Source organism: Sinocyclocheilus rhinocerous, unplaced genomic scaffold (assembly GCF_001515625.1).
Source record: "Sinocyclocheilus rhinocerous isolate Xijiao unplaced genomic scaffold, SAMN03320098_v1.1 scaffold673, whole genome shotgun sequence".
NCBI lineage: Eukaryota > Metazoa > Chordata > Actinopteri > Cypriniformes > Cyprinidae > Sinocyclocheilus > Sinocyclocheilus rhinocerous.
Window position 1 is genome coordinate 66900 of NW_015626868.1, and position 7173 is coordinate 74072.

Below are 7173 nucleotides of genomic sequence, written 5' to 3' on the forward strand. Positions count from 1 at the left end.
TACCTTGCTACGTGTACTGCGTTTGGCTAACCAAGACTTGTCATTTGCACTTACATATTGTTGCTCTTTTGTTACTTTTGATCGCTTCTATTGTCCTCATTTGTAAGTCGCTTTGGACAAAAGCGTCTGCTAAATGACAATGTAAATGAAATGTAAAAGATGCATTGGGATCAGCATTTATAGACATTCTGAACCCCATTGGTGTCAGACCACACGTGTCAGGGCCTACTTATTGTCCTAATCATCCTTTAGATTTAATACTGTCACATGGAATTGATGTTAATGGTGTTGAAATTCTGCAGCAGGCTCAAATCAGCTCTGATTCTGATCAGTTTTTAGAAAATCACACAGAACTGAATGAAACTGTTAAAATGTTTGATGAAATAAATATTTATATTCAAAGTAATTAAATCTCAAATTAATTAAACAATTGATTGCATGCATTAACACATTAACTTTGATAGCTCTGCATTGTTTCTTGTTCTTTTCTCATACATTCAGTGATACATATAACAAATAAAAGTAAATGTGAATTTAATTTTGATAATCAAATTTATCCTAAAAGTAAACATTATCTGTGTATTTGTATGTTTTTATTTTCAACTCACACACACATTAGGTAAATCCCTTAAATACCTCAGTATCTGCAGCTGACAGTTTGCACTCTTCAGTCCATCAGAGAGCATCTTCACTCCAGAATCCTGCAGGTCATTGTTACTCAGGTCCAGCTCTCTCAGGACAGAGTTTGAGGATTGAAGAGCTGATGACACAATTTCACAATGCTGACCAGTGATATTACAGGTGGCCAATCTATAATAACAAAACAAAAGTGATTACACATTGATTAAAATGAGTACCGAGACATTTATTGAATGATTTAATTAATTATCAGTTCTGTAAGTCAATTGAAGAGTAGCATACAGTTTCAAATTTGCATTATGGTTCTGTTCTGGGCAAGAGATCCCTACTCATCAATGCAGCCTAGCATGGATAAGAGCAGGGAGTGCAGTGATAACCCCCTTATGGTAATGTATTACAGTGTACTGAAGGATATTCACGTCACCGATGACTTTGTGTTTTTAAATTTCCTGTCACTTAAGGTGTTAAATTAATTAAAATGTAATTGTGAGAGTTTAAGAAGAAACATAACAATATAATAATTAGAAAATAATAATAAACATAATGATTTCATTTTGAACTAGAGATCATGGAATATCATGTTTACTTCAAATTTCTTTAGAGAGAAGTATTAATTTTCCTATTTTTACCCAAAATAGGATGGAGTGAGCATTACTGAGCACTAACGCATGTAATGTCTGTTTCATTCATACTCGTAGCCAAAGGGTGCCCTCACGTAGAAAGTTAAAATATAGCTCATAGAAGTATTAGAACTCGTGACATTCCAGGAAATCCCTAAAATGGACAAAAGCATCAAGCTATTGCTGCGACAATATATTTGTGTTGTTCAAGCCAGCTCAAGTATTTTCATAATAATTAAAGATATTTATAATCCACTGTATACTGACATAGCCATTATTACATTATGGAGGAGCCCACTCAAGCCCAATGCTCTTGGCTGCCCAGGCAAGCATGGCTGCCAATTCGGCATCAGCCACAGACTGAGCCACAGCACACACAGATAAGGTCTCAGTCAAATCAAAGCCCTCCTCATTACAACCCCCTAATAAGCAATTAAGCATGCCCCGAGGGGTGCTCTCAAACTCATATGGAATCTCAACCGGAAGTGGTCCACAGGTCCACTGTGCCTTGTTTACAAAACAATTTGAGATCAAATATTCAGAACAAACATAATCCTCCAATGCAATCCATTAAATTCCATTAAAAATAAACCATCCACTTGTTCTTGAGGCTGGGATTCTTCTGAAATCTCTATAGAGACACAAATGCGCTGTTTAAACCAGACACATCAAAGCGAACATTCTTTTACGCTTCCATTTGTTCTTTTGTCGACAGACTCAAGGACGTGGAGTATGTCAGAAACTGAATGCGCTTCTTTTCTCTCCACTACTTAACTATCTTGCAATGTTTTTTTCACTTTTGGCTGAAGACATTAAGGAATAATTTTCAGTAAAACAGCTTAGAAAGCACTTACATATACAAATAAAACTGACACTGATTTGTGTTGTCATCATTTATTATCTCAACAATTATCAGTGAAACTGGATGTGAAAATCAAACCTCAGTATTTGCAGCTGACAGTTTGGACTCTTCAGTCCATCAGAAAGCAGCTTCACTCCTGAATCCTGCAGGTCATTGTTACTCAGGTCCAGCTCTCTCAGGGCATGGTTTGAGGATTGTAGAACTGATGACACAGTTTCACAACGCTGACCAGTAAGATTACAGCCAGCAAGACTGAAAGATCAGAACACATACATCAACAGTCAGATCATCTACAAACACACGTAAACATTATGACTGGCTGACTGTAAAGTATCTCTTATACATTCTTAAATACCTCAGTATTTGCAGCTGACAGTTTAAACTCTTCAGTCCATCAGAGAGCAGCTTCAATCCTGAATCCTGCAGGTCATTGTTACTCAGATCCAGCTTTCTCAGGACAGAGTTTGAGGATTGAAGCGCTATTGACACTACTTCACAATGCTGAGTAGTTAGATTACAGCCAGAAAGACTAGAAGAGACGAAATATAACATAAATAAATGTAAAATAATAATAAACTAACAGTAAAGACATGTACAGGAAGTTCCTGAAAGAAACCTGGAACAAAAATATTAAACATTGAAAATATAGCAATTCATTTGTGCATTTAGTGTAATTTTACTGTTTTTTAACAGATTAAATCTTTACTGCTTCTAATGTACATTTATTACTTTAGTTTTCTATTACTTACACTTTCAAACTTGTATCTGAGGTAGGGGTGTGCAGCGGAGCCAATATCTGTATCTGTAACAATCTCAAAATTAATTGTATTTGGATAAAAATGGAAGTGGACGGGACTTTATCTGGAAAATTTCATGAGAAGCCCTTATATTTTTGGGCTTTTCATGGCCTTTATTTTTATAGGATAGTAGAGAATTGACAAGAAAGCATTGGGCAGAGAAAGGGGAGCAGAACCAGCAAAGGACCTTAAAGGGATAGTTCACCCAAGAATGAAAATGTGATGTTTATCTGCTTACCCCCAGGGCATCCAAGATGTAGGTGACTTTGTTTCTTCAGTAGAACACATATGATGATTTTTAACTTTAACCGCTGCAGTCTGTCAGTCTTATAATGCATGGCAATGGTAACAAAATCTATGAGAGTAAAAAAAACATGCACAGACAAATCCAAATTAAACCCTGCAGCTCGTGACGATACATTGATGTGTAAATACACGAAACGATCGGTCTGTGCAAGAAACTGAACAGTATTTATATCGTGTTCTACTGAAGAAACAAAGTCACCTACATCTTGGATGCCCTGGGGGTAAGCAGATAAACATCACATTTTCATTCTTGGGTGAACTATCCCTTTAAGTCAGGAATGAAATTCATGTTGCTGGAGGCGCAACTGCACCATGTGTTGTGCGCTAACCACGAGGCTATCAGTGCCAACAAGAAGTTAATTCAAATGCAATTTTGTTCCTTTAATAATATTATTTAACAAATATGCCTTTTGCAACTCATAAAATATATTTTTTGTAATTATAAAAGAAAATTCTTTAAATATCTTCTAATTAAAACAATAATACTGAATGTTAAATAAAAAGTTTTGTTTATAGATCTGAATATAGAACCATACATTTGAAAGAAAATAATCATTGGATGAAATATGTTTAAAAAATCTTTTGCTATGTATGTAATTTTAAGCCAAGATTAGCCATAGTTCAATTATGACATTTAAGTATCTTTTATTAACATGTCTTAGAAAAAAAAAACATTACTGGTGTGCATCTTGAGACAAAACAATGTAACTGACATATTTTAAGATATTTAAACTGAATTGAATCAACAATGAACTGAATAACTGAAAAAAAGACTGTTAACTATTGTCCTCTCTTTAGAGCTACTTTACGACAGAACAAAAATTAGTTTGCATCATTAAATTAAACATTATTTTCCTGTTTAACATTGTGTCTACACCGGACGCGACAGTTGTCGCGCTGCACCGCACCAAAACAGGTTGTCTATTGGCTGTCTACGCTGGATGCGACAAAGTGACCGTTGCAAATAATTAGAATTTTGTGTCAGTACATCATAAATAGAACAAGGCAGCCGTTTACTGTCGTGGATTTGTCGTGCAGTGTAGACAGCATCCAGTGTAGACAGCATGACTGATTATAATAGGTTCTACTGTATTTTCTCGCGTCGTGCCGCACCGCTCGCATTCAATGTAGACACGGTGTAACACTCTAAAGCTGATTTGACACAATCTGTACTGTGTAAAATGCTATATAAATAAAGGTGACTTGTCTTTATATATCTCCCTATTGAATCACCACATAAAGGTGCATGGAAAACAGCAAAGGCCGCCAAGTAAACCTTTAAAGTGGAGTGGAATAGCCGAGAAGAAAAGCGACCCTGAAGGAACTTCAGCACTAAACCAACAGGGCAGTTAACTGGGTCTAACTGGCGCTCTCTGCACCAAAAAGTGAAGTGTCTCCACTTCAAAGCATACAATTGCTGGAGTTAAGAATGGTCTCATTCAGTTCAGAGACCAGAGTTCAAGAGTTGTCCTCATCATGGGCCAAACCCTACAAAACTATCAATTTATTGTCTGAGCAGACAAGGACATGGTAGCCTCTGAGATCAATCTCAGTGCTAGAAGTACAGCCATCATCTCCAGGCAATTTATGTACCATAAATTATGACCTCTCCACAGACCCCAAATCAGGCATCCAATACTCTCCTTGGAAGGAGCAAGTAACCCAGTCCTGCAACATTCCCAGGCAAACACTGGGCGATGAACTTGCTGGAAACCGCTGCACCCTGAGGCACTGATGTTGGCAGACCAATTTCATGAGGGCACCAAGAAGAAACAGTCACAATTAAGCCTGGTGTGGACCACTTCTTCCCGAAGGGGTCTGCCCTCGAAGCCCTGAGCCTACTGGCATTAGGACCTCTTGCCTGAAGCCTTTCTCGGGAGAATGACGGGCCTCAGATCTGTCCGCCCTTAGGAAGGCTTCAGCTACGAGTGCCGTCTTAACCCCCAATCTATCTGAGGGGGCCTTGAGAAGCAACACTTTGCTTCTGTCTCATGCTGTCAGTGTGAGGAGATTGTACTCAGCTAGGGCTGCTCTTTTGAGACCTGGACCTGATGGGGGATATATTTCTGAAATGCTATCCCCTGTTTAATTGCCTCCTTAAATCACAACCGTGTTGACTGCATCGCCGAAAAGGCCAGAAGTGGAGAGTGGGGTGTCCAAAAGAAAATACTTGTCTTTCTCTTTTAAGTTTAGCAATAGATGCCTCTCCACATCCCTCCATAGCTGCCATGGAATGGCCACCAGAGAAGGGTGCACTAGCAACTGACAATAGGGGCTGCGGTCTTTAGCCTCCTGGTTAGTGCAAGTAGGTCTGAGCTGCCACACTGCCTCTGCATAACCACATTCTCAAGTTTCCTTTTCCTCCACGTTGCAAGGCTCGTGGGTCGACAGTGAGCGACGCACTGCTTCCTCACTCTCACCCACGACGCCCCCTATTGCCAGTTGCCGAGAGGTCATGGTTCGGAGACGCAGCGCCTCTCCACGCGTCTCTGGCCAGTCCCTCTGGGGACACGGGGAGTATTGCTGTGATGACTCAGAATGCGACACCTTCTGGGCCACTCAGTTCAACTCCCCATCGCTGCACCACTGCGGGTACATCGACTGTCCCTTTGGTGCCACTCGTACGGAGTTTGGGGGCGTGGCTTGCGCTGCCCAACCCGTCCCGTTGGCTCATTCGGACGGTTCAACTCGGCTACGCTATTCAGTTCGCCAGGCGACCTCCCAAGTTCAATGGCGTTCTCAAGACTTCGGTGGCAGTCCGAGACGCCTCTGTCTTGGGCGAGGAGATCGCTGTCCTGTTGGCAAAGGATGCAATCGAGTTGGTCCCTCCAGCCGAGATGGGGAAGGGGTTTTACAGCCCTTACTTCATCGTACGCAATAAAAGCGGTGGCCTTCGACCTATCTTGGATCTGCGAGTCTTGAATCAGGCCCTTCACTAGCTCCCGTTCAAGATGTTGACGCAGAAGCGTATTATCAAATGCGTTCAAACCCAGGATTGTTTTGCAGCGATCGACCTGAAGGACACGTACTTTCATGTCTCGATCCTCCCTTGTCACAGACCGTTCCTGCGGTTTGCGTTCGAGGGTCAGGCATGGCAGCACGAGGTCCTTCCCTTCAGGCTCTCCCTGTCCCCCCGCGTCTTCACGAAAGTCGCGGAGGGTACCCTTGCCCTACTATGGGAAGTGGGCATCAGGATCCTCAACTATCTCGACGACTGGCTCATTATGGCCCGGTCGCGAGAGGAGTTGTGCGATCACAGGGACTACGTGCTTTGGCACCTCAGTCAGTTGGGGCTTCAGGCCAACCAAGAGAAGAGCAAGCTCTCCCCTGTACCATCTTGGTATGGAATTAGACTCGGTGAGTGTGACGGCACGTCTCATCAACGAACGTGCCCAGTCGGTGCTGAACTGCCTGAGTTCCTTCAGAGGCAGGACAGTGGTGCCACTGAAACATTTTCAGAGGCTCCTGGAGCATATGGCATCTGCAACCGCGGTCACACCGCTCGGATTGCTTCATATGAGACCACTTCAGCACTGGTTACACTCCCGAGTTGCCGCGGTACAGATCGTGTCACCATCACACCGATGTGTCACCGCCTATTCAGCCCTTGGTCAGACCTTGCTTTTCTATGGGCCAGGGTGCCCTTAGAACAAGTGTCCCGGCATGTCATAGTCATGACAGATGCCTCCAACACGGGCTGGGTCACTACATGCAACGGGCAGGCAGCGTCGGGGTCCTGGGCAGGACCTCGACTGCTTTGGCACATCAACTGCCTGGAGTTGCTGGCAGTGCATCTAGCCTTGCGGCAGTTTCGGCCGCTGCTGCTGGACAAGCATGTAATGGTCCGCTCGGACAACACTGTGGCTGTTTCGTACATCAACTGACAGGGCGGTCTACGATCACGTCGCATGTCTCAACTCGCCCGCCATCTCCTCCTCTGGAGTCAGAC

General features: G+C 42.4%; 1 protein-coding gene and 1 pseudogene across 1 annotated transcript in view; both read right to left on the minus strand.

The window, feature by feature from the left end:
• Positions 1-7173, minus strand: part of LOC107718993 (gastrula zinc finger protein XlCGF57.1-like) — a 193691-nt gene that overhangs the window by 66241 nt on the left and 120277 nt on the right. The gene's annotated exons all lie outside the window — the stretch shown is intronic.
• Positions 1-7173, minus strand: part of LOC107719033 (NACHT, LRR and PYD domains-containing protein 12-like) — a 63654-nt pseudogene that overhangs the window by 33148 nt on the left and 23333 nt on the right.